Here is a 24,451-nt window from a genome sequence, read left to right as displayed (position 1 = left end):
CCTCCATAACCTGACCACGCGATTACACAGAAATTAATTAAAAGGGAAACTGCTTCTATGATATAAAAGGATAACATACAAATTGATAAAAAGGAGGGTGCAGGCAACATTCATTACAAAGGAAATAAGGTGGAATATGAGAACAGTATGATCAAGATTGCTTTCACATGACCTTTCTCAAATTCAATACACACACATGTAAATAACTAAAAGAGGTACATTGTGAGAGTAAAAAGGAGGAATAACACGAACTGGTGCTTCTAAATATTAAAGTCAAGTATGAAAATGAGGGAGAGTACACGGGAAGGCTCCTGGGAGCTAAGAAAGATATGCAGGTTGAGAGGATAGAAGCAGATGATCTACAATCTACACGTGACAAACACGAAGAGGCATACATATATTTCAGTACACGTATACAATTATATGTGGTAGTTTTTCATTACACAGAAACTGCTTCCTTACGTGTTATTTTCATGATGGCCACCCACTCCCAAATTTGGGGGGAAAGAGGCAGCAGCAGTCATCAAACTATTCACACAGCCCTCAGTAAGTACAAGTGGGAACAAAATCCAGCGCATCTAGAAGTTTCTGCCTTGAATTAATTTAAATAGACAATGTCGAAACCTCTCTTTCAATTAAGCAATTCCCCTTATTAATAATACTAATGCTAGTTGCTATTTGAGTGTCTGCAATATGCCAGTCACGTAACAGTCTCTGTCTCATACAATCAATACAACAATCCTAGCAGATACAAGCAAGGATCAGTGAAGTTGTAAATCTTGCCCAAAACAAATTAAGAAGTGATGGCACTGAAATTTAAACCCAAGACGATCGATCCTTTCCCAATATTCTTGCTCTTTTTATGCTGTATAACCTCCAACAGTAACAGTTAATATGTACTATGTTCCTGGCACAATATGGAGGAATGAGCTTTACATTCATTATTTCATTTAATCTCTAAAATAACCCTGCAAGGTGGTTATCATGAGCCACGTTTTCTTCGTTTGAGGAAACAGAGTACTTCAATAACTGCTGAGGTAACACCGCTCACTTAATAGTAGGAACGAGCAGGAACCCAAACCGAAGTCCGTTTGAAACAAGGCCTGTGTTTCTACTACTGTATTATATAGCCTCCCCTTACGGTATTTGGAATAATTATAATTTAGGATTTATAAATTATGAATTTACTGTTTATAATACTACATGAAAATACACATATAAACTGTAAAGTATGTTAAAATATGTATTTTGTAAATGTGAAGTGTTAATATACAGATTTTATAAATATGTAAAATATGCTAAAGTACGTATTTTATAAAAAATGTATTTTATAAACTGTATTTTTCAGAAAAAATGGAAAGGTAGGACAAAATATTATTATCTATGAATGATAGTTTCACTGGTAATTTTTTTTAATTTGTTTTTCTAGTTTTTCCTTAAATGTGATATATAACTTACACAAAGGTAAAACACACACAAAAAAAACCCTACATTTTAGATTGTTTTCCCTCTGTTCTCCAGAACCAGTCAAAACTAAATTTTGATTAGAAAACATGGATCAAGTTTAACATACCTCCAGAACTGAACAAAAGGTGAACAACAATGAAAACCATGCCACAGAACTAAATCACACAGACGCTGGTAGCATGAAGGAAAAATAGTTTTTTGATTTTTGTATCATACTTACCGCCCCTCCCCCCCCCAAAAAAGAAATTAAGTGAAAGAGACATATTCAGAATTCCCTCAGTTGGATGAAATGCTTGGAAGAAAATTACCAAAACCAACCAAGGTCACAGAACTCAAGAAAAACACCCTCGGCAACCACAGTACAGAACCTTCATGGACAACAGTCCGTTGTAGTGACTGTCCAGGCATTCGAGCAAATTTAGAGTTAATCTGAAGAAATGACTTGGGAACTCTGATATGTCATGTGACCTAAAAAACTAACCAAAACGTAAACGGCCCACATTTCACCACACTTACTTTGCGAAATATACACGCTCCACCTCATGTGCACTGACCCCACATCATCTCCATAAAACCTCTTCAGAAGCAACAGAACCATAAACTGAGAGTGGGAGGTGGTACATTTCATTTCCCTAATGGAAACCACCACTCAACTACTCACTGGGTAAACTGATAGAAATATAATATTTATTTTCAAAGCCATCACACAATGTGCATTCCAATGAAGAAAATAGTATGGGAGAAGGAGGGAGAAAGGGGGAACTTCAACTTTTTCCAAAATATTTTATGATCTCAAACAAATAGGCAGAATGTTAAGATCTAATGAAGCTGGAAGGTATTATATAATTCTCTACCCTTTCCAGTCTACTTGAAATATTTTTAAATGAAAAAGTAATAAGGCTTAATATTTGTAAATCAATACAACACACATTCCTCTTAGTGTACCTGTATTCATTAAAACACACACACACCATCTCAACATCCCTCCAACTCCACTTGTGACATTTTACCACCCAAGGAAACCAACGCTGACATGAATACTAAACAATCTCTAATATTTAGTTTGCTCTTTTGCAAACAAAGCATGAGTTCAGAAAAACTGCCACATGAGAGAACAAAAAAATTAAAAACTTTATTTATGCAATGATGCCAAACAAGTCATCAAGCCTGAGATGTTCTGTGTGTACACCTTTAATCCATTTCCAAAAGGGAAATAATAGGTTTACCTCTCAAAATAGCATAGTTTCAGAACAGAGAGTCCTAATCCCCCCCAGGAAAGCACAGGCTCCAGACACCTTACAAAGTATGCCACCTACTCTTCACACCAGAAAAGTCACTTTTGGTATATTAAAGTGACAAGAAGATATATTAATGACACGCTTGAGGCCTGAAAAAAGAAAACAGATCTTTACAGAGTTGAGTTAACTTCTCACTAAAAGAACCAGAATCACATTTGTATGGTACTTTTGACCGCATGGGCAAAGACGCTAAGTGGAAATTGCTGTCACACACAGGAAACAGATGGGGTGGATAATGCAACTAGATAATCAACTGCCCTCCTCTTCCCTTCATTAGAATTTAAGAAACATCCAGTTAATAATGAAACAAACTAGAAAAGCGGAAGTTCATAGTTGACGCAGGACTTGAATGCATAAAGGAACACATTACAAGCACCACAGGCTGGTTTGAGGTAAATGACAAAGGAGTTTCAACTACGTGTTTCCTCACTCTCAAAAATGACTCTTATGCTTGCCATGGTCTCCGTGAAGGCCAACATCCATCTGTACCTTCACCAACCAAGCAAGTCAGATCTTAATTGAGGTGTAATTATTTGCTGTATTTAAGAGCAAATATTTACTTAGGGGCACCTGGGTGGCTCAGTCGGTAAAGCATCCAATTCTTGGTTTCGGCTCAGGTCATGAACTCACGGTCTGTGAGTTCAAGCCCCACATCGGGCTCCATGCTGACAGTGCAGAACCTGCTTGGGATATTCTCTCTCCCTCTCCCTCTCCTCCACTCATGCTCGCACTCTCTCTCAAAATAAATGAATAAACTTAAAAAAAAAAAAAAAGTAAAAGTATTTACTTTAAGCCAAACACTTTTTTTAAATTTTAATCCCAGTGAAGTTAATATACCGTGTTATATTAGTTTCAGAGATACAATACGGTGATTCTACACTTCCACACATTACCCAGGACTCATCATGATAAGAGTGCTCTTAATCCCCACCACCTCTTTCACCCATACCCTACCCACCTCCCCTCCGGTAACCATCGGTTTGTTCTCTATAGTGGTTTGTCTCTCTCTTCTTTTTCCTTTGCTTGTTTGTTTTCTTAAATTCTACATATGAGTGAGATCATACGGTATTTGCCTTTCTCTGACTTATTGTGCTTAGCATTATACTCTCTAGATCCATCCGCGTTGTTGCAAATGGCAAGATTTCATTCTTCTTTATGGCTGAGTAATACCCCATTATATATGTATCACTTCTTTATCCATTCATCAGTTGATGGACACTTGGGCTGCTTCCACAGTTTGCCTATTGTAAATAACGCTGCAATAAACATAGGGGTGCATGTATCTTTTCAAATTAGTGTTTTCATATTCTTTGGATAAATACCCAATAGTGAAATTACTGGATCATATGGTAATTCTATTTTTAATTTTTTGAGGAAGCTCCACACTGTTTTCCACCATGGCTGTATCAGTTTACATTCTCACCAACACTTGTTTCTTGTGTTTTTGATCTTAGGCATTGCGACAGGTGTCAGGGGAGACCTTACTGTACTTTTTGATTTGCATCTCCCTGATGATTAGTGATATTAAGCATCTCTTCATCTGTCTGTTGTCCATCTGTATGCCTTCTTTGAAGAAATGTCTCTTTATGTCTTCTGACCATTTTTCAACAGGATTATTTGGCGTCTTTTGATGTTGAGTTAAGGTCTTTATATATTTTGTAAAGTAACCCTTTACAAATACATCATTTATAAATATCTTCTCCCATTCAGTAGGTTGTCTTTTAGTTTTGCTGATTGTTTCCTCCCTTGTATAATTCAAACACTTTAAAAAAAATTGCTTTTAATGTTTATTCATTTTTAAGAGGGAGACATAGCATAAGCAGGGAAGGGGCAGATTGAGAGGGAGACACAGAACCCGAAGCAGGTTCCAGGCTCTGAGCTGTCAGCACAGAGCTTGACACAGGGCTTGAACCCACAAACTGTGAGATCATGACCTGAGCTGAAGTCAGATGCCCAACCCACTGAGCCACCCAGGCACCCCTATAATTCAAACACTTCTCAAACGTCAATTAGATATAAGGCTCTGAGCAAAAACCTGCAGAGCTCCAAAGATCCAGCAGCAGACTTTCCTCTCAAAAAGTTTACAAGCCAACTCATGGTGAAGGGCATGTAAAAACCAAAGTGTTGGTAGGTACAACTTCAAGAAATGGCAGAAGAACATAAAACTGGTAAGATCAACTCAATGGGATCAAGGAAGAACAAATAAGTTTCCAATGGTCAAGAGAAAGAGAGAGGAAAAGCAATTAGGGGGACGAAACAGAAGAAAGACAGAAAAGGCTACAATGCACATGACTTTTGAATAAACAAAAAGTATAAATTGTGGAAACACATTTTAAATATTAAATTTCATACAAAGAAACACTTAAATTCTAAAGACTATATGGAAATTGTCCCTGAGAGCCACAGGACATGGATTGGCTTTACTATCCATTCAGTGTCTTCTCTAGCTTTGGCCTCATAGCCAGGGACCCAGATCCCTCCCTCACCACCATTTCTGGCATCGGTGCACTTGTGTGGGATCGATCATCACATGATTACAAAGATGACTAGTAAATCTCATCATCCTAGTAGTGTCAGTTATAGGCACAGGGCATGTCAGTTGTCACTGTAGTGTGAATACTCACCTTCAGATACAGAGAAGCATTCAGATGAACTAGGAATGACTTGCAATTCTATCAGGCCACTGAAGCTTTTTTTTTTTTTTTTTTAAATCCGTGTTGGTGCTAATGCCTTATGAAGTTTTGTGATCATTTTCATTGTACATGGAGAGGTAGGCTAGCAGAGTGACTGCGTGTGTTTGGTTTTTACCCCCAGTTTTATTGAAATCTAACTGACCTATATAACATAGTATTAGTTTAAGAGGTACAACATTAATGATGTGATATGTGTATATATTACAAAATGATCAGCATGATAATTTTAGTTAACATCCATCACCTCACATAGTTACAAATAAATATTATTGCAAAAGAAAATGCTACAATTCTAATGATGAATTTGAAAAACATAATAGTAGAGAAATAGTTTAGAACTTCCAAAAAGTGCCTAAATTGGAAAATAACGGCCTTCAACAAGTTATTCTAAAAAACTAACATTAAATTTCAGTTATTTAATTCCATTTAGGCCATAAGACTTTCAAGAAAAAAAAAAGATAATCTATGTGGGAAATTTTCACACCTTATAAAGCACAGAAAGCAAACTCTGCTACCTTAGTTGGAGAATTCCCTCCTCATGTCCCTGTGTGAGGTGTTCAAACAACAGGAAATAGAGGCTTTTACATTTAAAAGGCTACCTGGACAAAAGAAAGTCTGAATACCATACATGGCAAATAATGCCAACAAAGCACCACTAACAACCAAACTGCAAAGAAAGTAATTCATTGGCTGGCACCAACTGGAAAGGCAAGAAGAAGGACTCAGGGGTCAGTGGTGGAAAGCTGGAACCACCCCACGAAGTTTCTAAACAACCAGCTAAGGAGCTCTGCCTGCCTGTAGGCAACAAGGAAATGAGGAACTACCGAAGGTTCATGAGGGATTGTCACAATCAGAACCAAATGTGCCTTTCTGTATGTGTGCAAACACACGTGCATATACATATTTTTTTCTTCTCCCCCCAAGAAACTTCAACAGTAATGTGGAAGAGAGCCTGAAAGAGGAAGGGTGACGAATAAAGAAATACCAGTAACAAGGCTGCGGCAATTTTCCAGGAGAGTGGGAACAGAGCAATCAATGAGTTTGGGAGAGACCGCCTGGAAAACAATGAGATGTGATGACTGAGAAAAATGGAATCAAAGTCAAAATAAGAAACTGCACCACCATACAATGAACTACACTGTTCTCAAAAATAACATCTCGGTCAAAGTTACATTCAAGTGATCTTTGAGGTTATTAATATTTATCTTCAACATAGTCTGAAACCATCCATCAGCCACACAGAGACCAGTTCAGGAAACAGTCAGCTCTAAATGGGCATTATGACATTTGTCCATCTAGCTTAACTTGAACATCTATCAGTAGATAATTTAAATTTATCAAGAGATACAAAATAACCTACAGAAGAAACCTTACAAAAATAAGATTAACTCAAGATTCTCTGTAATAAATAACATTTGCTCAATGAATTTCCTAACAGAATCTTCAGTTTCATGCTCCAGTTAATGAGTTTTGGCATTAACTCATTATCTCACCTTGTAAAATATAATAAACCTTTTAAAATGACACGTAATATAACATATGGTAAATTATTAACAATGATACTGAAAACAGTATAGAAGTTTGTATATACAATGTAGTTAGGATTATTGTCTATACAAGAAGTAAAGAGCTAACATTTCAGCAAAAAAAAAAAAAAAAAAAAAAAAAAAAAAAAAAAATCACACCATTTTTATCATGCCGCCTTTTTTTTCCAGCTTTGAGGTGTAAGAGACAAAATTGTAAGATATTTACAGTGGACCACATGATGATTTGATGTATGTATACACTGTGAAATGATTCCTCCCATCAGGTTAATTAATACAACCATCACTTCACATATTTACCTCTTTTTTAAAAAAACTTCTCAATTAAACAATAGAGTGTTAATCAACTATAGTCACCACGTTATACATTAGACCCTCAGAACTTACTCGTCTTATAACTGAAAGTTTGTACCCCATACCGCATTCTTAATATTCAAAATGAGAGTAACTGACCACTTAGATGAAACGCTTTGAGGAACATGCTGGTTCCTAAAGATTAACAGACTGATCTTGAATGAACTGACAAAAACACACAAATCCAAGTCAACAATTCAAAGTACAACCATAAATGAGCAAACAAGAGATAATATTTGACCAGGCACATAAAAATTAGGTAAAAAGAAAGGGGGCAAAAGAAACACACTTGTTGGGGCACCTGGGTGGCGCAGTCGGTTAAGCGTCCGACTTCAGCCAGGTCACGATCTCGCGGTCCGGGAGTTCGAGCCCCGCGTCAGGCTCTGGGCTGATGGCTCAGAGCCTGGAGCCTGTTTCCGATTCTGTGTCTCCCTCTCTCTCTGCCCCTCCCCCGTTCATGCTCTGTCTCTCTCTGTCCCAAAAATAAATAAACGTTGAAGAAACACACTTGTTAAGGGCCTCCTATGAGACTGATATCGGGCTGAGAAATCCAGACACTCTCTCCCACCCCCATACTCACTGTATAATGAGTCTTTGGATAATCGAGTATAAGCTTCATGAAGGCAGAGAGGACTTGGTAACCAGCATATCTGCAGGTTCTCACACAGCACCTGGCACACAATAGGTACTCAATAAATAACTGTTAGATGCATGGATGAATGGATGGATGACTAGATGGCTGGTTTATCAATGAATAATTGTTCTTAATAATCATGTTGGCCTAGCTCATGTATACCAAAAGAGATCCCAGCAGCTTAGGGGAAAGGGAACAGGAAATGTTCTCTAAGCCACTGTGTTCCCTTCCCCAAGTACAGCTTATCACAGTAGAGTGGAAAAAGCATGGGCTCCGCCAAGTTTCAGACGTAATTACCTTTAGTGGGTCCCTGGACAAGTTACTACTCCATGACTGAAATGCAGAGACTAATTCTTTAATCTTCAAGTTGTAAAAAGCTTAACTGAAATAATATATACAGAGTACCCAGCAAATACCTAGCACATAATTGGTACTTAATAAATATAAATCTCTCCACACACTGGGCCACAGGAAATGACCCTGGTGCTCACACAGTCTGGTTCTTAGGGATAAAGTCCAAGGGAGGGGTCTTAGTGAAAGGAATCCTAGTGCAGTCCACAGCAGGACAGCTCTTGAATCATTTTAAAATGTCAATCCAAGGCCTGGCTCATTACGTCATGTTGGAGGAATTAACAATCGTAGCATGGGCCTATCTAAAATTCAACGAGGGGACTGGCCTCTGGAAACACAAAACAAAACAACCTGCATATATTCTGTGCCTGGCAATTTCAGGCAATTGCCAAAATTAAGATTACTTTTCTTTGTTATTACGTTAAATCTACTTTATTGACAATATTAGAAGTCTACAGTTGATCCTTGAATAACACAGGTTTGAACAGTGCAGATCCACTTATACATGGATTTTTATCAATAAATACAGTACAGTACTGTAAATGTATTTTCTTTTCCTTATGATTTTCTTAGCAATATTCTCTTTTCCCTAGCTTATTTTATTGTAAAAATACAGTATGTAATATGTATAACATACAACATATGTGTTAACTGGCTATTTTTGTTAGTGGTAAGGCTTCCACTCAACAGCAGGCTGGCTATTAATAAAGTTTTGGGAAAGTCAAAACTCATACTCAGATTTTCAACTGGGGGGGGAAGGGGGTCTGCATCCTTAACCCTGACACTGTTCAAAAGTCAACTGTATTTTTTAGATTTGATAAAAGTATAGATCATCAAGGATTCTTTTCAGGAAAATTTCCCAAGGGTCCTATTCAGGCTCCATCTCTAAGAGACCAATATAACTGCACATTTGGCTATAATTATGCCCTCGTGTATTTTCTCTTTCATACTTATACAGCGCAGCCCAATTATAAAACATGACTAATATCCCCAAAGTTTGTACCCATAATTGAACACATAAAAATAATTTTTTAGGGCCGCCTAGATGGCTCAGTTGGTAAGTGTCCCAACTCTTGATTTCAGCTCGGGTCATGATCTCACGGTTATGAGATCAAGCCCTGCTTCAGACTTCCGCTGAGCATGAAGCCCATTTAAGATTCTCTCTCTCCCTTTCCCTCTGCCCTTTCTCTGCCCACAGGCACATATGGGTGGGCACACATTCACTCTCAAAAAAAAAAAAAAAAAGAAGAAAGAATTTTTTAAAGAAGTTCTAACACTTTCCTCTTTTGAGGTAGTAGCAAAATAAATTACAAATTTTTTAAGCTATCTTTCTAATTATTGTTTATCTATCAGATGAAGTCCTCTTAATGAATCACAAAGAAAATTAGCTATAGAAGGTGCTTTGAGCATATTATTCAACTACAAGTGTCAGGAATATCTAAAATGTTTGGGTTTTTTGCAATAGGAATCCACATCACTTAAATCAAACCTGAATCCAAAATCATTAAATTCAAATATGCAATTAAATAGTGTGCTTACGGACAAAGGTCATCTTATTCACTGCTGATTTTTAAGGAACATTTTACAAAGGATGTATACAGGTTAGGGTTAGGGGAGGTGAAGAATAAGAGAACAAATTTGGATAGAAGAAGACAGTCCCACCAGAGAAAGTCTCTCAAGTAAGAAAGTTCTTTCTTATAAACAAAAATCTGGGTATCAATTATCAAGTCCAGAGAGTGCATCAATGGAACAAGAGATTAAGAACACAACATTCTAAGAACTGAACCGATTTACACTGAACCACTGAACTGAACCACTGAACTGAACCACTATCTACAAAGTAATAATCCCTTACAGAGGGTTCCAGTTAATGAATCAACATTTAGAAATGAATTCGACATAATTTTACAAACAGAGGAACTGAAGCTCTTTAGAATAGCAAGGGAAGGCACACCCTATTTTGATTGGAATCAGCCAGAAGCTCTGAGAAAAAGGATTCGTGCCCAGTAGAACAACTTGAAGAAATCTAGGACGGTATGTTGGCAGGGAACAAAGAAAACACTTGGGCAGCAAGTCCTACGCTCCGCCCAAAGGAGCATCAGCAACGCTATCCACCCTTGCCAGCCTTGATGCACACGCGTACCGGGAAGCTTTCTGGAGAGAATGCAGGTTTCCCCTGCTACCCAGAAGTAGAGCTTTCTCATGAAACTTTTCGTAAGCCGAAGTGGCGCAAAGCAAAAAAGTCATTTCCATTTCATGAAAGCAAAAACCCTCTTTGGATGTCTTTCAGATAGCGAAAACAGGTATGAACACAGGTCTTTCGTAAAAGTGAAGTGGCCTAAAGCAAACCTGGCCAAAGCAGAAGAAACCAATCCTGCCCTGGGAACGTACCAGCTGGGAACAGGATTCTCTCACCACAGTATGAAATACTTGTTCCCTTGGAAATAGATTTCTCATTGTTAACAAGTCATTTTCTAGTAGACGTCAATGTTCGGAAATTTCTGTTTAAGCGTATCAGATATTGCAGGGTCTGATCAGCGCTGGAAAACCAGACTACCGGTGCGGATTAACTGCCAAGCTCTTTTTGAAGCAACTCCTGCACACGTGAGCATGGTCGGTTATAAAAACCAGCCTTTGCCAACTAGGAGCTCTATGCCGCATTAGAATACGGTATGTTCCTGAGCTGCTCACAGGGCACGCACAATTTTCTTTGGAACTTATCTTAGTACGGATTTCCTTCACTCCCAAATTCTAATGTCACCTTTCTGTAAATGCCTATCACTTCTTTACAATTCAAAAAATAAAAATAAAAAACGGTAATTTTCCATTTTCTCTCAGCCTCACTTTTTTGTCCTGATAAAAAAGCATGTCTGGTATTTTCACCATGGGCACCTTTGCCACAGACGTCTTTGCTGCAAGCACTTTCATGTTTTCACCTCGTAAACAACTGGCCATAAGGCAATTTCCATAAAAAACAGAGTAACTGGTTGGCAGTTTGGTTTAAGATAAAACAACTGGTTGACAGTTGGGTTTCATTTCACCATTGAAGAATCAACCGCCTTCAGCACAGTTACTATACTGAAAGCTGGTGGTCAGTGTGCTTTCATTTCTCCATTGACAAAGTTCCTTTTTTATTATGTAAATGTCACCTAGCCCCCATAACGGTCTATACGGTGGCCAGTAGCCATGGCGGTCTTAGAACAGCAATGATCACTACAGACACCAACCTGATAGAAAATATGGTGATAAAGCCAACAGGAGGTGTGAAATAAGAGCGAAATGCCAGACTACACACTGTGCTGTACCAGAAAATGACAACACGTCAGTTACAACAACAATAAAGCTCTGTTAGTTACAGTATTACATCAGTATTTCTTCTCCAGTTCCCACACAACCCTGGACTATCAAAGGACAGGTCACAATATGCCGAGAATGAACAACATTGTAGAAGGCTCTCACAGTGCAATACGCACTCGGGTAAAAACAGGCGACCTAGAATTTGGAAAACTGGTACTTCTTAAAGAAGTAACAATTAGTAATGAATTTTACCAAATTTTTCATGTTTCATCATGTCCTTTCTAACATCCCTCTCTTATCTTTCATTATTTTACCTCTGACGCCAAAACTACCTTACAACCAATGAGTGACGCAGGAAAAATGTTTGTGGTAAAACTACCTAGCACACTAACTAAGATGTGGCTCTTCTTGAAAATATAACTACAACAATTTAATAACCTTTTTTTATCCTTTTTATAATTAAAAAAAATTTTTGAGTACAGTTGATACATAATGCTACATTAGCAACAGGTCAATTTGATAACTCTGAAGGAGGTTTAAAAGGTCACCCAAGATACAAAGTGGTTTTGTGGAAACGAGGATGTCCCACCACATTAACAACATCCTCTCTGTTGGCATTTTTAATAAAGGGTTCAAGAAAACTGTACTCCTGACCTTCTAAGGTGTTAATCAGCCAATCAAAAGTTCAGCTATTTGTCTCACAGATGTCAAATGTCAAAGCCACAATAAGGTACAGTAAAGTACAGTAAGGCTACAATAAGATGGTACAATCAAGTACACTAAGGCCACAATAAGGTACAGTACAATAAAGCAAATGAGGAATTACATTCATTCACTCAAAAGTTACTGAATGCCCTGAGTGTGCCATTTATTGAGTGCCTTTCAGGCACTGAAAAGTCAAACAGAATACATAGTTCCAAATACTTTACAATCCAAAGGAGCAAGCTAAACAACTAAATAAAAAATTTCAGCAATATAATAACAGAGGGATGTGTTCTAAAGTGACTAACTTTAGGAAGCCAGAAAAACTCTACAGATGGTAACTTTAGCTGGTCCTAAAAAAGGAATTAATTAATTTTTTTTTTTTTTTTTTTTTTTTAGCAAGAAGAGAGGAGTGCGTAAGAAAAAGAAACAGTAAGGGCACCAAAGGACAAAAGTTGCCTTACATAAGAAATTTCCCCATCACTGAAACAACCAAGGCTCAGTGACAGAGAAAGGAGAGAGGAGTCAGATAGGAAGCAAGATGGCCTTTTGCCATATTAAGGGAATCAGACTTCTTCCATGTGTTATGAGAATTCCTATACTGTTTGCCTGCAGGAGCTCATCAGGTCCTCAAACTTCCGGAAGATGGAGATGGGAGGGGTCACTCGGCAGGGAGATGGGTGGACACTCTTCCTCTACACCCGAATTTACATAAGCTGAAAACAACCCTCAGGGTCCTCTTGGTACTAACCACATGAAGAATGGCTTCAGATAATCTTTAAAATGTGGAATCTTAGAATGGAAAGGGAACCAGCAGAATAGTCTCACTTCTTCCCATCAACTACCAGAATCCCTTCTATACACCTCGATAAATGGCTCCATATTGGACAACAACTAAAACGTCCTCCTCCTGTCTTCCCTTCCTCAGAAGCACTTGCTATAGTTTTTCTAACTGGGCCATATTTGAAATCTTTTCTAAAATCTTCTCTAACGTGAGCCCCTCTTTAGAATGTACACGGGTTGGTCAGAGCTGAGCACAAAGAACCCAAGTGCCCTTCAACCACAGCAGAGCACTGAACCACACTGGGCTCTCTGAGTGGACAAGGTGTTTCTGGATTGCACACACCTTTATAAAAGTTAAGACCTGGATCAGATGAGATCTGTGGTCAAATGAAACACCTCGTCTTTATTCATTTGAACTGTTCTCATAAGCACCATTTACCTCTCCTTAAAAACCCTTATAATTGCAAGTTAACATTCAACTGTGTGATTACCTGAATAGTATCTTTGTATCCCCAGCCCATGGGCCAATATCCTGGGCGCAGGCACAAAACTATCTGACGGTGTTTTGCTTTTTATCTCCTTTCCATTACCATTGTACTATGAGGTCTCAGCATAGCACCTGTTACAAAGGAAGGGCTAATTCAATAAATGTTAGATGAAGAATTAGATGTGTACACAAAAAATTACATGAAGCAAGATATGGTAGGTATGCTAGGACCGTTGAAATCAACATTCTGTGGAATCTCAGTGGAGATTTTTTCCACTTACTCTGGGAAGGAAAGGCATCGTGGAGGAATAAAAGACATCCAAGCCAACTTCTGAGTGGTGTTTCCACCAAAAGTCCAAAGTAAAGAAAATATCTGGGCAACAGACCAACCGATGAAAACCATATTTTCGAAGAAGAGTTATTCATATGGGAAACTGCTCATAATATTAAGTTCATAAACAGGATAAAAAACAGTATGCACGCCCCTCCCACACACACATACACAAGAAAACCCTGAAAGGAAATAGTTTAAATGTTAATAACAGTTATTGCTGAGTTGCAGAATTACTGGCGATCTTTATTTTCTTCTTTATATTCTATTGTAGTTTCCACAATTTTCTACAATAAAGATCCTCATAGTCAGCGGGGGAAATGAAAGTGCTGTAACATTTTAAATCTTCAGGCTTTATCAAAAAAGGCTTCTGGATTGTTATTTTTTTCACAGTCATATTTTATGTGAAATGTTATAAAGCAGAGGAATGCCAGATAACAGATTTCAGTCCCAAACAATGTGGTTCAGTCCTAAACAATGCTCCCACCCTCCCAAAAAAGTGCATTTACTCTCTGATCTACTGTTTTGCATCTTGACAACAGTTGTGAAGGGACTCATGTTTACAGGTTAATACCAGGAAATCAGAAGCCAGCATCAGTGACAGCACTACTCCACAGAACATCAATTCCCTTTCACACTCTCAACTGGGCCCTTCAAACAATGAAATACACACACCAACAACACCACACTGCAGTCAGCATATCAAACCTAGGAATGGAAGGGCTCTGATAACAGCTGCATATTATTATCAACAAAGGTTCACCTTTGAATTAATAGATAACTTAGTCTACAAGTTAACAAGTTAAGAAGTATGCCACCAAAGGCTGCTACTACCAAATAAAAGAAGGAAACTACACCAAGTCTTCCAAAACATGAGGCATCCAGCTTGTCTCCAGCAATCTCCCGGAAATCTGAAACAGGAGTTTAAAGTACCCTTGTGTATCCAAGACTATGTAAAATATAAAAGCAGTGGTGGGAAAAAACTACCACTTTAAAATAGATGTCAGACTTCCTACCAACAGTACTATCCTAAAACCAATCCAAATGGAAGAAAAAGGTTCTCTGAGCAATGGTCATCAATCATGTCTCTTCCTTGTTCTGACAAAGAATGGGAAAAGGGAAATATCCAAATTACGAAGATACGCAATTTCCAGATAGCTAAACCCACATCCCCTGAGTCATCTCAGAAGGACTCCTGGCACAACCCACTTCTTTCACTCCCCTTACAGGCTCCAACCTTTGGCCTACTTGTCCCTCTTCTCTCCAGCTGCCATGACCTACCCACCTCCTAGGGCTGTGTTCCTCTCAGGACTTCTTGCTGAGGAACCTGCCCTATTTCACCCTTTACCAAGCCTCCCTGTCTCTGAAACAAACAAACCTTCCTGAGTATTTTGGAGATTCATCAGAAATCACTATTGATCAGCAGGTACGCTGGTAAAAAATGTAAGGCACGCCATGATTAGAGATTCAAGAAAGCTCTTCAGTGAGAAATTAAAATCACAGCTGAAATGTAGGTAGACTTTGGTGTGGAACAGATGGGTCTGGGCAGCTTTAAGGCCCCAAACCTCCTCAGATGATTCTGATGTTCAGCCAGGGCTGGGAACTGCTGTTCTAAATAAACCCTCAGTCTTCCGCTGTTCGTGAACTAAGCGTATCCAAGATTCCACCACCTTCTGCAGGGAGGACCTCCGGTCCTCCATCTATTCAGATTCTAGGCCACCCAGTTGGGAAAGAAGAGCAGGTGTGACACTGCAAGCCTCTGGAGTCTGGAAGTTGGCACAGAAAGGGTAAGGTTCGGTCGCGTTAAGAATTCACTTTTGTGGGGGCGCCTGGGTGGCGCAGTCGGTCAAGCGTCCGACTTCAGCCAGGTCACGATCTCGCGGTCCGTGAGTTCGAGCCCCGCGTCGGGCTCTGGGCTGATGGCTCAGAGCCTGGAGCCTGTTTCCAATTCTGTGTCTCCCTCTCTCTCTGCCCCTCCCCCGTTCATGCTCTGTCTCTCTCTGTCCCAAAAATAAATAAACGTTGAAAAAAAAAAAATTTAAAAAAAAAAAAAAAAAAAAAAAAAAGAATTCACTTCTGTGAATTCCTAGCATTCCCCAGGCTCTACAAGCAGAAGGTGAAGTATGTGTAGGAGTTATCCACACTTAAACCCTTAGCCTACCTGGTGGATAATGACATTCATGCGGTTTTGTAGAAAATTCCTTATGAGTGATCTCCCATATATGCAAGATAAATTAGAATTAACTTCTTTGCTTACAGCTTAGATCAATTAAAATCTAAGTGGTGGCTTTTGCTGTGACAAAGACCTAAACACACATTTTTTGCTGAGTTAACTTTTGCATTACTTTTTTGAAATTCGTGGTATATTGTCTTTAATTGAGAAACAGTGAACAAAATATTTTGCAGTATCTTCTCACTGTGGGAAAACCTTACAATTACACTGCCATTTTCTGTAAGTTACAGTTGTTTCTCACAAATTCAAATATTTGAATACCTTGCATAAAGAATTTATTGTGCACTGATACCTCACTAACACACTAGGCTCTGCAGAGTAGGATTTAGATACAAATGTGATCAATGTTGGCTTCTATCCAAGAAGATGTTTCCATAACATCATACTGATGCTCTAGAAACTGACCTCAACTGCTCTGCAGCATTTTAGCCATAAGAAACTGAATCATATCAGAAGTATCTGCCTTAGGGTTTTATTTAAAAGTTAAGCACAATAAAACCAACCATTTTAATAGCTTGAGAAACAAGAAAGCCGCAAAATCCAGTAACTCAAGCACTGGAGGGTTATTATGCTGAAGTCACTTTCCCTCTGTGAAAGAAACAAGACATTTTTCCGTGTGCTAGAACAGAAAAATCATGACACATGCCTACTAGGGAACAAATGTTTGACAGATAAAATGGTTATACAGAGGGACAGTTTCAAACACATGTATGCATACCTTGTCATAAACCATCTTTTCACTCACATTTTTATGTGCTTTCTATAATTCAGAAGATCCTAACAGCTCGAGAAGCCACACACACAACTTTCTTGGCTACAGTACCCATTCCTGTCTGATTACTGAACTAAAAACAAATTTTCAGATCTGACCTTTACTATTTTTAAATAGTTCTGTGTTAAAAATATTTATTCAGTGTATCGCGTTTAGTATCTACCCATATCTAAGAGCCAACAAGTGTTCACAGGGAAGTATGTGCACACGTAACATAAACCAGATGGGAGGTATGCAGCGAGCACAAAGTACTGCACTAGGACTCAGAAGAGTGAGTTTGAAGTCTGGTTAAAGCACACACTCGCTGAACCTAGTTAAGCCTCGGCCAGGCCACCCATACATTAAAGACTGTTAAAACTTGACCTGTCGGGGTGCCTGGGTGGCGCAGTCGGTTAAGCGTCCGACTTCAGCCAGGTCACGATCTCGCGGTCCGGGGGTTCGAGCCCCGCGTCAGGCTCTGGGCTGATGGCTCAGAGCCTGGAGCCTGTTTCCAATTCTGTGTCTCCCTCTCTCTCTGCCCCTCCCCCCGTTCATGCTCTGTCTCTCTCTGTCCCAAAAATAAAATAAACATTGAAAAAAAAAATTTAAAAAAAAAAAAAAAAAAAAAAAACTTGACCTGTCCACACAGCGGTGTGGAAGGTATGTATCAGTGAGGTAACACATTTACAAACGATCTTAAACTAAAAGCGTACAGCATTTTTCATCATGCAGTTGCTGTTCTAGCTAGAAACCACTAGGGCACCCCAAAACAAGTCAAATAACGTCACTCTGTTTACTCATCTTTTAACTTTTGCCACTTCCTCCTTCCCTCCCTCTCTCCCTTTCTTCCTTCATGTAACAGATATTTGCTGGGCTTCTACATAGACCAGACACAGTTCCAGACCTGTCCTGTCCAATACCATAAGCAAGAGGAACATGTAGCTTATATTAAGCATTCAAAATGGCCCTAGTCCAAATTGAGACATAAAATACACACTGGATTTTGAAGACTCGGTACGGACAAAAGACAGTAAAATGTCTCGGTAATTTTTTATACTAATTACGTGTTAAGAAGATAATGTTTTGGGTATTAGACTAAACATATGTATTATTCAAATTAATTTCTTCTCTTTGTGCTTTACTTTCACATGGCAACCAGAAGTTCAATTTTTTTTAAGTTTTATTTATTTATTTTGAAAGAGAGTGGGAGAGGGAGGGGGAGAGTCAGAGAGAGAGCAGGAGACAGAGGACCCCAAGTAGGCTCCGTGCAGTCAGTGCAGAGCCCAATGCGGGGCTCGTTCCCACAGACGAGAGATCACCACCTGTGCCTAAATCAAGAGTTGGACATTTAACCAACCTAAGCCACCCAGGCGCCCCTAGAAGTTCAGAAATTTTTAAATACAGAGAGGCGTACATTAAATTTCTATTTAACAATGCTATTCTAGACCCTGGGGAGATTTTAGGGAACAAAACCAAGTTCCTAACCTCGTGAAGCTTATGTTTAAACACCTACAACCCTAAGATCTTCAGTAATCTATAGAAAAGGGAAACTAAATCCAGCAACTGTGTGTAAAGAGGACACTAGGATGGATGGGCCACACACAAGGGACAAACCTTCTTCCCTCTAGCCTTTCCTTCTACCCATGGTAGGGCCCACGGTCCCAGAACAATCAAGCAGTAAAATGGTGAGCTAAGACCTTGACCATCTTGGGAAAGACTGTCCCTCCCCTGTTAGGCACGCACTCTTAAAAACACAGCCACTATTAATCCGAACTTCGTGAGGGAGAAAGCTTTTAATTTGGGAGCATCGGTAGTTTCATGGCATCATTTGCAGTACTTTGGCTTGAGCCTCAAAAACACTTTTAAAAGGTTTTCAACTGTAGGAAGAGGTTTCTTAACAAAGACACCCTGTCTGCATTCTAACACTCTCATTTATTATGAGAGTTCTTCAACGAGTTCCTCTCCATGGGTCCGATTAACCACGCCTCTCCCAAATATCTCCTAAATACCGAATACCTCAGTCCCCGCATCACAGCCAGCATGCTTCCAGAGAAAGGGCAAGAAGCTGAATTCAACAGCACAAGTCATGGCCACAGTCTCAACGTTCCTAATGGTCTTAGACGGTCAAAGGAAACTTGAGTCGGGCTGACCATATGCCAGCTAAATGTAAGGTTACTTGTTTTAAGATTTTAAGGAATTCCTTGAGGGCGAGTTTAATTTAGACCAAATGGGCCTGTTTTTCTACAGCACTCTTCCTACCAAAAAGGCATCGTGCACACCTGAATTTCATATTCCATGTGTGTTAGGAACTTACCTTAAATTCAAACCACAACATGGCAAATGTTTTGCTGGCCCATCCATCTTTCTGGCAGATTATAAAGAAAATCGGGGCTCTCAAGAGATTCTCTGCACTATAAAATGCTCTAGTGGGTTGGGCAGGAAGCTGAGAGGCTCGGGTGTCAGGGCAGGTAGTGTTATCTCATAACTGATCCCATCTCTGTCCTCTGCTCACGCTGTTCTCCCAACCGGCGTGCCCTGTCCCCTCTGCCAACTTCAACATTACACCTCCGTGAGGGCGCAGCCTAGAGCCTGGCCCTCCCAGAAATTGTTCCCAGCAACCCCAAATACAGAATAATCTCTCTCCTTCTTTCTCAGAGGAACCCAGTCAACCAAAAATTGTATCATCTATTTATCTCTTCTCTAGGTATTCAAACACCTGTAACTCAGAAGGGAAGCAATTTAGAAAGTCAGTATGATGCCTGAGAATTTATCACCCTCCCTTTCAATCAGCTGTCATTTATCTGAGCTTTATTCGGCTACAATGATGAACCTAACGCCAGGGACACAAAAAGGACCCACAATCCCAATACTCACATAATTCACAGTCTAGGTGAGAAAAAAACAAAGTCAACAACCATCCTGCCACCTAACCAACACTGTATTAAAGGTGTGGGGGCCGAAGAGCCACGGGAGCCTCCACGAGGGTTCTTCTCCCTTGGTGAGGGAGGAAAGCCTCACAGAAAGGTGATATAGAAGCAAACACTGAAAACTGAGTAGATGCTGACAGGGTAACACGGGAAAGGCATTTCAAAAGCAGTAAAGCATGGCACATTCAAAGAGGTAAGAGAGTATGTTTACAACTCTTGTACAGAACCACTAAAAAAAAAAATGTCTTCCAATATATTAAATTATTCGTGTGGGCATTTGAGGCTCTACATAACAGACCCCAAGCCACTTTTGCTATATTTTCCATAGTACAACATAGCCAGCAAGGGTGAGCTCTCAGAAACTAGCTCAAATTCTACTAACTGCGTAGCCTTACACAAGTTTCTTAACTTATCTATCTACACCTCAACTTCTTTATCTGTAAAATGGGGGTGACAATAGTGCCTACCTCAAAGGGCTCTTACGTTGTTATGAGAAAATGAATTGAAACAAATAATTATCACAAATTAGGCATTCAGCAAATGCTTGTATTAGTATTATTACAACTATTATTTACTTTTCCAAGCTAGACATAATAGCAAATCTGAAGTTCTTGTCCCCATCACCTACCCATGCCTCAACATTTAGGACTTTCTATGTCCACCCAGCAAGACATTGCTTAAATACCGCCACCTACACGAAGCTTCACTGAGCCTGCTCACCTCACCCATTAGGGAAGTGAGTGTCTCTCTCCCTCCTCTGAACCCCCAGTCTGCGGGCCCCTCTTGGAGCTCTCTTCACTCTAGTATCACTACGCACGTGTCGGATTTCCCAACAGGCCTAGAGCTCTTTCAGGGCAGGGGCTACAACTTGCCAATCTCAGTCTTCCCCAGAGAACCGACAGCCCTTTTCACATACGGTCACTCAGTGTTTGCTGCTGAACAAATTAAAATACTCTCCCCTTTAATTAAGTCAAGAACAGACTAGTGCTTTTAAAATTGCCGTAGCATCTACCAAGCTATTCTTCCTAATAAAAACCCTTACGCAGAGAGAAACTCGGTGCAATTTTACATGGCTCCTTTGTAAGTGAATCCTAAGAAAAGTCAATAGTAAGATGTTCTTAAAGGGACTGACAACTGACAAAACTGAGTAAAAACAGTAAAAACTGCTGGGTAAAACAATCTCTCCCCTTTCTACATCCTCTGAACGTGTTCTAATGTAAATTTGTTTAGGCTATTGTTGCTTTTCTGTTCCATAGTTACAAAAGGTGGGACAAAGTTTCCACAGCAATGCCGTTTTCATTGCTTATCCAGATTCTGAAGCCTTCTGTCTGGTTTTACCACTTTCTACCACCCTTGTAAAGGAAGGCTAGCCTGGAACCACCCAGAACACTTGGCTTACACAATTACAGTGTCAATACCAAGGTACACAGAACTCTTACTACCTTTGGTGTCCTGGTCCTCAGTGAAAGTACAGTGGAAAACCAGAATCACCACTCTTCCTCCAAAACTCACCTAACTCAAAACATAATTATTGCTAAGTACAACTTCATTAAAATCCTAAACTTTAATTAGCCAAGAAAAATTTTAAGTAGGATTGGCTTCCTCTTACAATAAAAATGTTTTGACATTCAAGCAATTCAAAGACAGCCTTCATTTACTATGCCGTATTGGTGATTTTTCTAAAAGAAGAGCCCTAAAAAATAAGGTTTAACAAAACAAAAAAAGAAGAGAGAACAGAATAAAAGAGAGCTCAAGTGGTACTTCCCAGTCTTTAAAAAACATATATGCAATTGTTTTCCATAGTATCCCACTGAATCTCATGGATTCAAAATGAAAGAATCAGGCAAATAGAATATGAAACACATTCAGAGACGAGGACACCAGAATGTGCAACTTGACCAGCACACAAAAAGTAGATGAGAAGTCCACAAAATCATCACACTGCAGCTGCCAAGGCAGTAGCAAAACAGGACTGTTCAATTCAATAATAATGCCACCTTATAATTGAGATTATTTTTAATATTTCTAGGACCAAAAAGATCATGAGCAAATGCACTAGAACAGCTGCTTAAACCAATATCCTCATTTTTCAAGCACTGAAGCTGTTTACACCTCATGTCAACAAATGTAAAAGTTCATAGCTACAGGACTCTTTTATTTAAAAAAAAAAAAAAAAAGAAACATACCATATCTGGTGTATGGATCACCATTATCCCCAACTTGACAAAAATCACCATAAATATGCCATTTCCTCCATAGTCTAGGTGCCTCTAAATACACTAAACAAGAGCAGAGGGGGAGGGGAGGATTCCAAACTCATGAAGTAAGTGACACACAATGAATGCTATAATTTACACTTTGTCCAAATATCAACTGTGTAATCATAATAGCTAGGTATTAACATTCTTTTTTTTTTCTTGCTCTCCCAATTAAAAGTGGGAAAACTTCCATTTTTTCTCACATCTGAAACATGCTTTAAGAGGCTTATGTGAACAGCATTTAAATGTTGCTAAAGCCACGAGTAGTTAGATCTTTGGTCTTCAAGAGCCATGGACCTTATTCTCAAATACGACCATAACCATGAAAGTTATTACGGTGATTAAGAGCTCAGACATGGCTGGATCTAAAAGCACTGTAAAGCATCCATATTATCCATATTCCACTTGAGATCACGGCCTTGCTTCCCAAGGCTAACAGCTATGCCGCTCTATCAAGGCCTCCTATCCCTGACACTGCTCTAGATTTTAGATTTGTTCTTCCCTCCCTTCTAAAAAACTCAATGGACCTATTCCCTTAAGGTCCCATTCTCTAGGTAAATTACAATGAGCTGGAATGCCAGAGGCAGACGATTATCTCAACATAGAATTTCTTCCTCAGTGATAATACCAGCACTTAACAGGTGTCTTTAGAAAGCATCCCAAAATACCAGGTTGAACATGGGGCAATTTAGAGGTAAATTCTTGAGGATCTTTTAAATAACAACATTCAGCGATAACAGCTTTTAGGGAGTTGTCTAATTCTACTTTCACGTTGGACTGGACCCAGGCTGTGAAAGTGTCATGAAATAAGCATTATTTTGGCAAAGCATAGGACAAGTTTTCCACCGTGGAGAATGTAATACTAAAAGTTATTTGCAAGAACCATTCAATTCCCAAAGAGCATAAATACAAATAGTTTAATCCCTGACTGTCCAAGAACACATTAATTACTCAATACACCAATTTACACAGATGCCCCACTGTGTAATTTGTTAAAGACTTTCCTGTCTTTGACTTTACATGTAAGATACCCTTAACGAGCCTGTTAAGTCTATATTTCTCATTTATAGGTGAAGAAACTGGCAGTGTATTTAAACCACTTACCCGTATTAAAACAGCAACTCAATGACTTTTGAATTCTAGGTCAAGGAATCTCCTATTTTATACGACAGGCATAATGTGTTCATTTTCAAAATGAAGGTGCTTGAAAGAAAACAATGTCTACCAAACCAAACACAAAGAAAGTAGAACACCACGAACACTTTCTAATGTGAAAGAAATCCACAGCAAGAAATACGTTAGTTTTCAAATCACTGAAATATAATGGACACCCCCACATACAAACACACTTTCTTTTTTTCCACACATGGCAAGAAAGGACACTAAATTAGCGTTTTGCATACTGCAGATCAGTTTTAACAATAACATACATCAATTAAAAAGCCTCATGTAAATAAACTAGAAAGTAGATAAACAAAAGTAGAGACTAAGGGGCACCTGGCTGGCTCAGTCAGTTAAGTATCCGACCCTTGATTTTGGCTCACATCATGATCTCACACAGATCAATCCCTGCATCAGGCTCCACAACGACAGTGCAGAGCCTGCTTGGGATTCTCTCTCAACCATTCTCTCTGTCATCCCCCATGCATACGCTCATGCATGCTCTCCCTCTCTCTCAAATAGACATTTTTTTTAATTGTTAAAAAAAAAAAAGTAGATGACTGAATATATGCTTGCTTCCATTCCTTCCAGAAATGACAATAAATGGAAGAAAAATAAAAGAGACAACAGCATATAAGAGATGTCTACAAAATTCCAAAAGATGAGAAACCAATGTGTAAGTGGAAAATGATTCAGCAAACTGGACAAAGCTGAAATCTAACTGCTAAAGACAGAGGAGTGCAGAGGCCACCAAGAAGAATATTCAACTAAAAAAAAAAAAAAAAGGTCTGTTGATGATGCGCAATTCCAGAAGGGCTAAGAAACTGAGATCCTATAAGGGGTGAGGCTGAAAACAAAAGGAATTGGTATGGTTTAAGGGTCTGCATCAAGGAAATTTCCCTAATCCCACAACTGAGCAACTTACTAATAAGGATGAAAATGAGGTTTAATCTGCATGCAACTAATGAGAAGATTTGGCCAGGCATAAGTGTGGGTAGGAATGACTCCCTGCACTGAAAACATGAGGTGTCAAGCTCCAGTAGACAGCCAGCAGACTGGAAGACTCTTCAGGAGAAAGTGACCAACCTGAATGAAAGATCACTAGAAACTGGCACCTGGGGACTGTCACTGAAATGGCAGGGCCCAAGCTAATCATCCAGAGGAGAATACCAGACACTAG

At 39.2% G+C, this 24,451-nt stretch overlaps 1 protein-coding gene across 17 annotated transcripts in view; it reads right to left on the bottom strand.

Annotated features, from left to right (window-relative positions):
- Positions 1–24,451, bottom strand: part of SIPA1L1 (signal induced proliferation associated 1 like 1) — a 482,475-nt gene that overhangs the window by 293,726 nt on the left and 164,298 nt on the right. Inside the window, exon 3 of one of the 17 annotated variants that reach the window (XM_045451408.1) lies at positions 7,937–8,027. The exons of the other annotated variants lie outside the window; for them this stretch is intronic. The gene's annotated coding sequence lies outside the window, so the exon portion shown is untranslated. The remainder of the gene's footprint in view (positions 1–7,936; positions 8,028–24,451) is intronic. 17 annotated transcript variants of the gene reach the window in all.

The sequence above is a fragment of the Leopardus geoffroyi genome, chromosome B3 (genome assembly GCF_018350155.1).
Source record: "Leopardus geoffroyi isolate Oge1 chromosome B3, O.geoffroyi_Oge1_pat1.0, whole genome shotgun sequence".
Lineage (NCBI taxonomy): Eukaryota > Metazoa > Chordata > Mammalia > Carnivora > Felidae > Leopardus > Leopardus geoffroyi.
The sequence above is the reverse complement of the archived record's forward strand: the minus strand, read 5'-3'. Positions and strand labels throughout refer to the sequence as shown.